A 12891-nucleotide genomic window follows, 5' to 3' on the forward strand; every position below is an offset into this window, starting at 1 on the left:
GTGGTGTCTTTCAGCCGTCTGGTGTTATGCTATTCTACCAGCAGGTGTCGCTGCTGCGCTGCTCACAGAGAGAGAGAGCGCCGTGTAGCCTGGACTTCGCAGGGCTCCTTCCCATGAATTCTCTTCTGTCTCTCAAATGTAGATCCTGCTGGAGAGGGGGTGGATGGCTGGAGAGGGGATGGGTGGCTCGAGAGGGGGTGGGTGGCTGGAGAGAGGGTGGGTGGCTGGAGAGGGGGTCGGTGGCTGGAGAGAGGGTGGGTGACTGGAGAGGGGATGGGTGGCTCGAGAGGGGGTGGGTGGCTGGAGAGGGGGTGGGTGGCTGGAGAGAGGGTGGGTGTCTCGAGAGGGGTTCGGTGGCTGGAGAGAGGGTGGGTGACTGGAGAGGGGATGGGTGGCTCGAGAGGGGGTGGGTGGCTGGAGAGGGGGTGGGTGGCTGGAGAGGGTGGGTGGCTGGAGAGAGGGTGGGTGGCTGGAGAGGGGGTCGGTGGCTGGAGAGAGGGTGGGTGACTGGAGAGGGGATGGGTGGCTCGAGAGGGGGTGGGTGGCTGGAGAGAGGGTGGGTGGCTGGAGAGAGGGTGGGTGGCTGGAGAAGGGGTGGGTGGCTGGAGAGGGGGTGGGTGGCTGGGGAGAGGGGATGGGTGGCTCGAGAGGGTGTGGGTGGCTGGAGAGGGGGTGGGTGACTGGAGAAGTGGTGGGTGGCTGGAGAGAGGGTGGGTGACTGGAGAGGGGGTGGGTGGCTGGAGAGGGGGTCGGTGGCTGGAGAGAGGGTGGGTGACTGGAGAGGGGTGGGTGGCTGGAGAGAGGGTGTGGGACTGGAGAGGGGATGGGGGCTCGAGAGGGTGTGGGTGGCTGGAGAGGAGGTGGGTGACTGGAGAGGGGGTGGGTGGCTGGAGAGAGGGTGGGTGGCTGGAGAGGGGGTGGGTGGCTGGTTAGAGGGTGGGTGGCTGGAGAGAGGGTGGGTGGCTGGAGAGGGGGTGGGTGGCTGGAGAGGGGGTCGGTGGCTGGAGAGGGGATCGGTGGCTGGAGAGAGGGTGGGTGGCTGGAGAGAGGGTGGGTGGCTGGAGAGAGGGTGGGTGGCCGGAGAGGGGGTGGGTGGCTGGCGAGGGGGTGGGTGGCTGGAGAGGGGGTGGGTGGCTGGAGAGGGGGTGGGTGGCTGGAGAGAGGGTGTGGGTGGCTGGAGAGAGGGTGGGTGGCTGGAGAGAGGGTGGGTGACTGGAGAGGGGGTCGGTGGCTGGAGAGGGGGGGGTGACTGGAGAGGGGGTGGGTGGCTGGAGAGAGGGTGGGTGGCTGGAGAGAGGGTGGGTGGCTGGAGATAGGGTGAGTGGCTGGAGAGGGGGTGGGTGGCTGGCGAGGGTGTGGGTGGCTGGAGAGAGGGAGGGTGGCTGGAGAGAGGGTGGGTGGCTGGAGAGAGGGTGGGTGACTGGAGAGGGGGTCGGTGGCTGGAGAGGGGGTTGGTGGCTGGAGAGAAGGTGGGTGACTGGAGAGGGGGTGGATGGCTGGAGAGAGGGTGGGTGGCTGGAGAGAGGGTGGGTGGCTGGAGAGAGGGTGGGTGACTGGAGAGGGGGTGGGTGGCTGGAGAGAGGGTGGGTGGCTGGAGAGGGGGTCGGTAGCTGGAGAGGGGATGGGTGGCTCGAGAGCGGGTGGGTGGCTGGAGAGGGGGTGGGTGACTGGAGAGGGGGTCGGTGGCTGGAGAGAGAGTGGGTGACTGGAGAGGGGATGGGTGGCTCGAGAGTGGGTGGGTGGCTGGAGAGGGGGTGGGTGGGACTGGGTGGCTGGAGAGGGGGTGGGTGCTGGAGAGAGGGTGGGTGGCTGGAGAGGGGATGGGTGGCTCGAGAGGGAGTGGGTGGCTGGAGAGGAGGTGGGTGGCTGGAGAGGGGGTCGGTGGCTGGAGAGGGGGTGGGTGGCTGGAGAGGGGGTGGGTGGGACTGGGTGGCTGGAGAGGGGGTGGGCGGCTGGAGAGGGGGTCGGTGGCTGGAGAGGGGGTGGGTGGGACTGGGTGGCTGGAGAAGGGGTGGGCGGCTGGAGAGGGGGTCGGTGGCTGGCGAGGGTGTGGGCGGCTGGCGAGGGTGTGGTTGTCAGATGACTATTCGGAGTCTCAGTCTCGTGGTGATGTGTGTGTTGCAGGGGGAGATCTCCCTCCATCCCTCACCAGGAATACCCCACGACTACTCTGTACCTGGGTCCCCAAACCCACAACAATCCCTGTCCTCATATCTTGCCAGGATGGTCCAACCCACGGTTACCCACCCACAGCACCGCTTGTCAGTACGGGACGGAGCAGCATGTAGGTCTCCGTCTAGATTACAGAAGCCGGAAGGAAGGCCCTGTGTAGTGTCCTGGCCTCAGACTAAGGATGATCACCTTATGCTGCACCAGCAGAGCCACTCCTCATGCGCCACTCCCCTTCCCAGGCCTCAGTCTAAGGATGACCACCCTATGGCGGCACCAGGAGCCACTCCTCATGTGTCACTTCCCTTCTCAGGCCTCAGTTTAAAGAGCTATTATAGCGCCTAGATGAGCTCTGGCAGCCTGGAGATAAACACCGGGAGCCTGTTTATGAGCTATTATAGTGCCTAGATGAGCTCTGGTAGCCTGTAGATAAAGGCTGGGAGCTTGTTGATGAGCGATCATAGCGCCTAGATGAGCTCTGGCAGCCTGTAGATAAATGCTGGGAGCTTGTTGATGAGCTATTATAGCGCCTAGATGAGCTCTGGCAGCCTGTAGATAAACGCTGGGATCCTGTTGAGCTATTATATTGCGTAGATGAGCTCTGGAAGCATGTAGATGAGCGCTGGGAGCCTGTTTATGAGCTATTATAGCACCTAGATGAGCTCTGGCAGCCTGTAGATAAACACTGGGAGCCTATTGATGAGCTATTATAGCACCTAGATGAGCTCTGGCAGCCTGTAGATAAACGTGGGAGCCTGTTGATGAGCGATTATAGTGCCTAGATGAGCTCTGGCAGCCTGTAGATAAATGCTGGGAGCTTGTCGATGAGCAATTATAGCACCTAGATGAACTCTGGCAGCCTGTAGATAAACGCTGGGATCCTGTTGATGAGCTATTATAGCGCCTAGATGAGCTCTGGCAGCCTGTAGATAAATGTGGGAGCCTGTTGATGAGCTATTATAGCGCCTACATGAGCTCTGGCAGTCTGTAGATACATGCTGGGAGCTTGTTGATGAGCGATTATAGCGCCTAGATGAACTCTGGCAGCCTGTAGATAAATGCTGGGAGCTTGTTGATGACCAATTATAGCGCCTAGATGAACTCTGGCAGCCTGTAGATAAATGCTGGGAAAAGAGAGCCCGATTCACAAATGGGGACAGTCTTTTAACACCAAGACCAGAACGAAACATACCCGAAAATGAAAGACTTACATGTGTAATCACCCACGGGCCAAATACTTTTGATTTTAAAAAAGTCATTAGAAAATATTGGCCAATTGTTAGACTACAATTAGTCGATGAACCCATACCCAGATTCGCCTTTAAAAGAGCGAAGAACATCAGGGAGTATGTGGTTCACTCATCCTTTACCAAAACCGCACCACGAACAGGTCTTTGGAATTTACGTAAAGTGACTGGACACTATCCCTGTGGGTCATGCACAGTATGTAAATTCACCAGAAAACTACGAACATTCATGATTGGCACCAGACAATGGGTCCTGAATAATCTGACCAACTGCAAGACTAATCAAGCAATATATTGCATCGAATGCCCTTGTGGGCTTCGATATGTGGGACAAACCACACGGAGCGTAGGTACCCGAATCTCTGAGCATCGCTCGAGAATCCGGTGCAAGAACATCACATCTCCACTAGTCTCTCATTTTTTGGACAACCACCACACACCCGATGACATTCTTTGGTGGGTTCTGGACCGGATAAACTCTGGTCAGAACATACAGACAAGGTTACTGGAACTTGAAAAGAGATGGATCTACAGATTGGAATAGACTGCATTGCAAATATCTGTTCTCCTTTTTTAAAGGCATTTATGCCAATAAAAATAATAAAAAAAAAAAAAAAAAAAAGATTGGACTCCTTGGAACACGGACTCAATGAACAATCTCCCTTTTAAACATTTAACATTCCATGTCTATTTCCCTGTTTACTTTTCAATACTAGACCCCCCAGGCCTAACCACAGCTTCGTATCCATTCTAATCACCTTTCGAGATGCACTCCCACCCCTCCTCGCTTGCATCTCCTTTGACTCTCAGACTCAGAGTCTACAACCCTTTTCCCTCTGACGCTATACTCATCTGAGTAGAATTAACCTATGCGCCCACGTCACGCATTCCCTTCAACTCCTAAACTTGGATTCCCGGGCTCAGACATTTGTCCTCCATGTGCGCACGGACCCCACTATACAACATTTCTCTAGCCACAGCGGCTCTCTACCCTTTTTACTCACGCCTCCCGCAGGCCCAGGTTCTCTACACACGGGCCAAGAATCCTTCTCTGCTGCGCATGGAGCCTGCAGACAACTGGAACAAACATTCCATCACTTGTTTCCCGGGCTGCAAGCAATTTTCACAACCAGCGCCGGCCCAGCCACACGACACTCCTCCCGACTTCCGACCTTACCATTGGTCGGACACAGTGCACACACCTTTTGTCACTTGACCGGGCTTGTCTTCCCATTGGATAGCGTACTTCATGGAGGCTATTTCCCCTCCTCGTCGAAGCCTGACGCACAGTCCGGTTGCCCAGACAACCACAACCTAGCCTCTACTTCCCAACCACAGCCAGCATTCGAGCTGCCGGCGCCTACGAGGCTTGACGTGCAGGGACGACTTGGCCAACTCCAACTTTATGTCAAGACAACCAGACCTGACACATCCTGCTACCCAGCATAGGTAACAACGTGGGCCCTATTATGCTTTTTCTATTTTTGGCCCCATTTATTCAAAAAGTTTTGATATCTCATTTCCTCCTTTGGTTCATTGTCTCGTCCTCCAACACAGTCACGCGCCAAGGGATCCACCGACTCAAGAAGTACCGCGAGAGGGTGCTCCCAGGCAGACTTTTGTTTTTCCGGGTTCTGCCCCCCCAGACCTTCTGCCTTTCTAACGACAGATTGCCTTGACAAGACTTCCTTGCAGGTAATCCTTTACGTACCTTCCATGTCCCCCAGGGCAGGACTACACGTATTACTTTAGATTAGGTCTGATGCTTTTCCTTTTTTCTATATCCCGGGAACTGTAGGGATTCAATATATATAAAATACCTTTTCTCATTTGTTCTACAGAGACACACCTTACCATAACAACAACCTTCCAGAATTACCCAGAATTACTCTTATTTGATCAAAGTTCTGACGGTGAGTGCCTGTTTTGCCATGTCCGGTCTCCCTCTCTCTCTCTCCTCCTCTCTCTCATTTTTCCTCTCCCCTCCCCTCCTCCTCTCCTCCCCTCCCGTGCGGGCCGCCGGACCGACAGACCTGTACGGAGACCCTTGCACTGCATTACCCTAGGGGACCCAATACCATTATCTAGTTATGTTTTCAAGAGAGGTTGGTCCATCAGCATTGTCTGAGGACGCCCAACCTTTATAAACATTTAGACTTGGTAGCGTGAGACACAAGGCAGACAAGACTAATGTCTTTTGCTCTGCCCATACTCTAGCATGATACTCTAGCTTGCATGCAGATTTTTTGATGCATAAATTGTTACCCTCCATTTGTTCCTACAACTTTGCATAACACTTTTACATCCGGTTCTTTTCTCTTCATTTTTTCTGGCTCTCCTCCTTTTTCACAATTACAGGGTCCTGCTATCTATTGCCCTGATGAAGGCGGAGTATTCTCACCAGAGACGCAGATCATTATTCTTTTGAAGTCTGTACCGCCGAAACGCATTGTTAACCAGAGGGGATACAAGATCCATCACAACACTGTGCCATCAAGGATCTTTCTTCATTGACAACCACCAACCGAAGGACAAAGAAATTTTTTTTTTTCACAAAGCTCCTTTTAGGCCAATCAGTCTCCTTACTTCATCCCCCTGATGCGTAGGCAGACCCAATCCCAATATATAATAACCTTTTTGATTTTGGGATACAAAAATAACTAATTCATTTGTTTTATTATAATTGCACAACAATAAGGGGCATTTGTTTCCCTTTTGATCAACTAGTAAGAATACAGTTTATCAGTAACAAAATTGTCTCTTCAACTCTAAATATTTTTTCTGTTAGGATTTTATGTGTAACCTAATAGTGACGAAGAACAAATTTATGTTAATGTTCCCCACTAAGTGTTCTCATTCTTCTACACCAAATAATTGTATGTACTATTTATATCACTGGTTTTTTAATGTTTGCACATGTTAGATTTCACCATGTATGCTATTCCTGGTTTTTTTTTTATAAAGCTTATACTTTGCACTTTCCATAATGCTTATGCCTCATTTGTGAAGGAATGACTTCCACTTCTTCCGCATGTAATATGTATAAATTACATTAGTTATACAGGTTTTGGACCAGATAAGCAATTATAATTCATTTATATCTTACACGGGCCAACCCTCTGATACACCAGGACTTTGTTTCGTTGTAATCTACAGATAAATGCTGGGAGCCTGTTTATGAGCTATTATAGTGCCTAGATGAGCTCTGGCAGCCTGTAGATAAAAGCTGGGAGCTTGTTGAAGAGATATTATACCGCATAGATGAGCTATTATAGCGCATAGATGGACTCTGGCAGCCTGTATATAAATGTTGCAAGCTTGTTGGTGAGCTATTATAGTGCATAGATGAGCTGTGGCAGCCTGTAGATAAACGCTGGGCGCCTGTTGACCTATTATAGTGCATAGACGAGCTCTGACAGCCTGTAGATTAGAGCTGGAATTTTGTTGGTGAGCTATTATAGCGCATAGATGAGCTCTGGCAGCCTGTGGCTAAAAGCTGGGAGCTTGTTGGTGAGCTATAGCGCATAGATGAGCTCTGGCAGCCTGTAGATAAACGCTATGAGCTTGTTGAAGAGCTATTATAGCACATAGATGAGCTCTAGCAGCCTGTGGATAAAAGCTGGGAGCTTGTTGAAGAGCTATTATAGCGCATAGATGAGCTATTATAGCACCTAGATGAGCTATTACAGCGCATAGATTAGCTCTAGCAGCCTGTGGATAAAAGCTGGGCACCTGTTTGTGAGCTATTATAGCACATAGGTGAGCTCTGGCAGCCTGTAGATGAACGCTGGGAGCTTGTTGAAGAGCTATTATAGCGCCTAGATGGAGGCAAGTGCAGGACTGGCAGGGGAGCCTGGGGTCTGTGAGGCTCTGCAGGTGCACTAGGGGACCAGTCGGTGAACTGAGCAGGTTGGGGCAGCGAACGAAGGAGGGAAGCAGGAGAGAAAGGAAGTTAGCAATGGAGAGGGAGAGGGAAAGAGAAAGAGCAAGAGAGGAGGAAGGTCTTGAGGAGTTTCTGAAACTTAAAGAGGTCCGGCTCAAGACAGAGAGAGGCAGGGAGGCTGTTCCAGAGGGAGGCACCTGCAGAGGATAAGGACCTACCCTGAAATCTCTGTTTGTGAAAGCGGCTCACGCGCAGAGAGTTGGAGGAGGCTGAATGGAGGGCTATGCAAGGAGAGTATTTAGGAAGAGAGCATTGTAGATAGTAAGGGCCCCAGCCCCAGAAAGCCTTGTGGACTATGCAGAGGGACTTGAACTTGATCCTTGCAGCCACTGGGAGCCAGTGGAGGGATTTCAGCATTGGAGAGATGCGGTCTCTGGGCTTAAGGGCAATGATAGGTCTCGTGGTTCTGTTCTGGATAAGTTGAAGAGGTTGAAGAGAAGAAGTAGGAAGATTGAGGAAGAGGCTGTTGCAGTAGTCCAGTCTGGAAAGAACCAGGGCTCTGGAGACAGTGAGCCTCTGGGGGAAGGTGAGAAAAGGTAGAATACCTCTGAGGAGGTGCAGCTGGTAGTGGGACTTTTTTGGTCATGTCCGAGATGTGAGAAGAGAAGGAGAGAGTGGCGTCAAAGATGACCCCCAGATTTGTTACCTCTCTGGTGGATGAGGGCGCAGGACCGAGGGAGGCTGGCCAGAGTATAAGTGGGAGCAGTGGTCCCAATGAGGACGATCTCGGTCTTGCTGGCATTAAGGCAGAGATCATTAGCAGCACACCAGGACTTAACTGTAGACAGTCCGGGATGAGCGAGGAAGAGACCGAGGGTAGCCTGAAAGAGAGCTGTGTGTCATCCGCATAACACTGAAAGTCGGAGGTGAAGGCAGAAATCATGTGGGACAAAGGGGCCATGTAGACATTGAAAAACCAGGGGGATAGATTAGATCCCTGGGGACACGACAAGTAGAGAGAGTGATAGCAGAGAGAAAGGACCCAAGTTCCACCTGGGAAGGACTGTCAGAGAGAAAGGAGGTGAGCCATGCCAGGGCCTGATCAGTGATGCCCAGTGTCTCACGGACATGGGAGATCAGGATGTTGGGGTTTACCATATCGAAAGCAGAGGAGAGGTCAAGAAGAATGAGGACAGAGAGAGAGTCAGAGTCAAGGTTTCAGAGCAGATCTTCACAGGTGTTCAGAAGAGCAGTTTCCATGCCTCTGGATGCTCTAAAGCCAGACTGATGGTCACAAAGACAACCATCACATTAAGTGTGGAGGGTAAACTGAGAGATAGCCAACTTCTCCAGGAGTTTGCCTAGGAAAGGAGTGATGGAGATTGGGCGATTGTTTGCTGGAATAAAAGGGTCAGCAGAGGGTTTTCTGAGCAGAGGGTGCACAAGAGAATACTTGAGAAAAGTGGGAAAAACTCCAGTGGCAAAGGAGAGGTTGCAGAGGTCTGCCAAGGCTGGAGCGAGGGTGTCAATGTTGTCCTTGATGGTTTTCGAGGGGCCGGGGTCCCCCTGTTTGGAAGAAACCTTCATAGACCGGACTTATCTAGAGACCTCCTCAGGTGTGACAGGAGAGAGGGAGGAGAGAAGAAGGGGAGTGGTGGGTGTGGCCAAGGGGGCCCAGGCGATGATGGTGCATGAGTGAGTGCAGAGGAGAGAGAGGACAGGATGTCCTGTGTTTTGGCAGTGAAGTGTGCAGACAGGGGCGAGCAAAGGGCCTGGGTGGGTGCAGAGAGAATGAGACTGCAGTAGGATTGGCAAGTTCCTTGCAGACTTTGAGGAGTTCGACCGTGTTGTTGGATGCCGCAGAGATGCAGGCTTGAATATGGACTCTTTTCTCGACCCGGATGCAGAGTCTATATTGCCTTTGCAGAAGGCGGCAGGCCAGCTTATCAAGGGGGTGCACCTGAAGATCCCCATTTCTGTTCTGCTGCCCTGCACTTGCGTTTAAGATCAGCCAGGTCAGAGTCATACCAAGAGTTGCACTTTTTGGCGGGCTTCAGAAGTACCCTCATGACAGAGGCAAGGATGTTGAGAGTATTGTAGATGGAAAGGTGAAAGTTAGAGAGGGCTGCATCAGGGTGGGAGTCAGTCGCAAGAGTAGGAGGAGGAGAGTAGGTGGAGGCAAAGGCAGCCACTGACACTCTTTTCATGGGTCGAATGCCCTTGAAGGTCAGAGGCAGTGCGGGGTGTGCCGGTGCCAAAGGAGAGGAAAGCGTCAAGTGAGAGGAGAGAAGAGAGTGATCAGTTCATGAGAGTGGGATAGTGAGAGGGATAGAGAGAGGGATGTCTGTGGAGATAAGAGCATCCAATGTGTGGCCAGCAGTGTGTGGGGGACCAGAGGGTAGAATGGAGAGAGAGATAGAGAGAGAGAGAGAGACAGAGAGAGAGAGAGAGAGAGAGAGAGAGAGAGAGGTGTTGCGGAAAGCTCCTGAAGAGTTAGGAGAGTCAAGATGGATGATAAGATCCCCAGCAGGAGTTTGGAGGAGGCGCAAAGGAGAGAAGATGCCAGGTCAGCCCATTCTGAGAGGAAGAGGGTGGACAGGCCGATAGAAAGTGCCAGAGTAAGAGAGGAGACAAGAGAGAGAGAGAGCCTGCAGACCAGGCATTTGAAGGAGGAATAGGCCTGAGTGGGGATGGTGGAAACAGGGATCCACCCTGGAAAGTTTAGCGCAACTCCCCCTGCTGGTCTGTTGAGCCTGGGCTTAAAGAGGATCTTGTAGCCTTCAGGGAGGAATGTGTCAAAACTCATGACAGAGCTGGCCTTAAACCATGTCTCAGTGAGAGCAAGAACATCAAAGTCCTGGAGTTCCAGGAGGTGGCAGATGTCGGAGGAGTGGTTGAATGTGGAGCGTGAGTTAAGCGTGCCAACGTGGAGCAGATTGCCATTTTTTAAAGACTTGCGTCAAAAAGATAGAGATTGGGTTAGGGCCCTTGTACCAAGATGGTACCATTTCCATAGACATTTATGATTACCCTGGATGTCAAGAAGAAGGCAAGGAGGACCTCCCAGCGGGTGCCACCACTGATGTGTGAGGAAGAGTAGGGAGAGAGCAGAGAGACCATATGTAGGGTCCATAGGTCGGGAGAAGGAACGGCACAGAGGATGTCGGGGAGGGTCTTTCTGGTGGAAGCACCGATGTAGGTGTCAGCGATAAGAAGGCCTGGGCTGGAGCCAAGTATGTCCTTCTTAAGTTTCTTCCTGCCAGACTTAGTGAGCGCTGAAGGATAGAAGGTAGAGAAGCAGTTGATGAAAATATCAGAAATAGAAAGCACCATTGTGAGGGGGCACAGAGTGTGGTACACTTAACCAGGCTGAGCAACTAGGGCACATAGGAGGGAGTTGACAGGGGTGCAAGCGCACAAGGAACACAATAGGAATGGGAAAAGCAGTGGGAGCTAAAAGGGGGGGGTACAAGGAAGCAAGAAAATGGAGACAATACAGAGAGCAAAGAAGTATGTTGGATTTCTAACTAACAGAACTTAATAATGCAGGATGAAAGCACACCTAAATTTGCTTTTTAAACAACAGTCACCATCATTTCAGGATGAAAGCACACCTAAAATCGAGTGTTCAGACACAGATATAACAGCACAGCAGTACAGAGTGAGGGCAGTGTGGTGGGAGTTTAGGAAATGCAAGAGGCAATCTAAGAAGGTAGATCATGAAGTACAAGGGGACATATGTGAACAGAGATAGGGCAATGAGAGTGCCTAGAAAGGCAGAGGGTTTGAGTGCAGAGAGATGAGGCAAGCCACTGAGCAACACATAGCACTCACGTGATGGCAGGAGGGATGCCACAGTCCAGGGGCGCTAGCATGCATTGTCCAGCATAGTCCATATCTTTGCCTGCAGTAACATGGAGTGGAGCCAGATGCCCAGGAAGGCCCGGACAGGCATAGACAGGGGGCCTTAGAGGTGGGCCTTTGATGGTGGGCCAGCTTCTTCCTGCCGGCACCTCAGATTGGCTGATGAGTGGGAGGCAGCCAATTGCAAAAGGAGCATCAGTCAGGCAGTGCAAAACAACTTGGCCCTAGAGCGTGGCAGCCATCTTACAGAGGGAGCATTTCTGGCCTGAAGATATGCAAATGGCCACAGAAATGCTAAAACAGCAACAAGATGCAGCCAAACATGAGCGCTTTGCAGGCAAAGATATAACACTGTTCTCAGCTTATTATTATTTTTTTTAGATTTTCCATTTTTTTTCTATTTAAGTAATCCCAGCAGAGTGGGAAGAGCCCAGCAGGGCCTACCTTCATTTTCGTGTTGCTCCCAACAATGCTGCTAAAGCAGCTTCCTTCACTTAGGTGGTGGGGGAGGGATGAGCTCTGTGAGCCTGTAGATGAACTCTGGTAGCCTGTATGTGAGCTCTATGAGCCTGTAGATGCCTTCCGGTAGCCTGTAGGGGAGCTCTAGCGGTCAGTAGATGAACTTGGGTAGCCTGTCGATGAACCCTGGCAGCATGTGGCAGAGGTCTATCACCATGTAGATGTACCCTGGTAGCCCGTAGCTGAGTTCTATCAGCCTGTAGATGATCTCTGGCAGCCTGTAGGCGAGCTCTAGCGGTCAGTAGATGAACTCGGGTAGCCTGTAGATGCGCCCTGGTAGCCTGTGGCTGAGGTCTAGCAGCCTGTAGGTAAGGTGGCGTTTCTGTGTGTGTTCAGTTTCTGTGCCTGGTGATGTGTTTGAGTGCATCTTTGACAGTGTAAAGTATCGGCGGAAGGATGTATCAGGGTTCATGTGACTTTGTAGCAATATATTTATTTTATTGGACATTTATAAGGTGCCTATACAGTGTTTCCAAGCGCCAGAAGACAAGATGGGGGTGGAGGAACCTGGGAATCATGAAAGTAGAACAACAAAAAGCGGTTATATTGGCCATGTGACAACCCGACCGTGCAAGTGCTTGAAAAGGTGGTAAGTGCAGGGGGGTGGGGTTGGGGGTCGGGGGTGAAGTGTAGTTGTGGTGTGCCCCCAGGGAAGGGGGGATAGGAAGTGCTGGGTGGGCGAAGGTGGTAAGTGGCAAGTGACAGCTCACACACTTGATGTACATGATCTCATCAGCAGGGATGATCTAAACATTCTTTTTGTCTGTGAGACCTGGTTACAAGACACCTCCGGACCCGCACTTTCGCTCACCATCCCATCTGGTTACACCATATTCAGGCAGGATCGGATAGGCCAAAGGGGGGAGGGGTGGCCATCATAGCCAAGGACACCCTTGACATCAGAAGTATCCAGGGGGAACTAGGGCACAACACTGAATACCTCCTCATCAAACTCAAAACGTCTCCCAATTCCACCATTGCCTTTCACCTCGTGTATCGCCCACCAGGCCCTCCCACCGACTTCCAAGAAACCCTCATCCATTCTCTGTCCCACAATCTGAAAAAAACACCAAAGTAGTAGTACTGGGTGACTTCAACCTAGGGCTCAACGACCCCCAAGACGCCAACGCCACTGCCTTTCAAAAAGGACTAACCACCTTAGGGTTTGTCCAACCCATCACTGAGCCCACACACACTAAAGGTCGGACC

The sequence above is a fragment of the Ambystoma mexicanum genome, chromosome 14 (genome assembly GCF_040938575.1).
Source record: "Ambystoma mexicanum isolate Mex_15411 chromosome 14, UKY_AmexF1_1, whole genome shotgun sequence".
NCBI lineage: Eukaryota > Metazoa > Chordata > Amphibia > Caudata > Ambystomatidae > Ambystoma > Ambystoma mexicanum.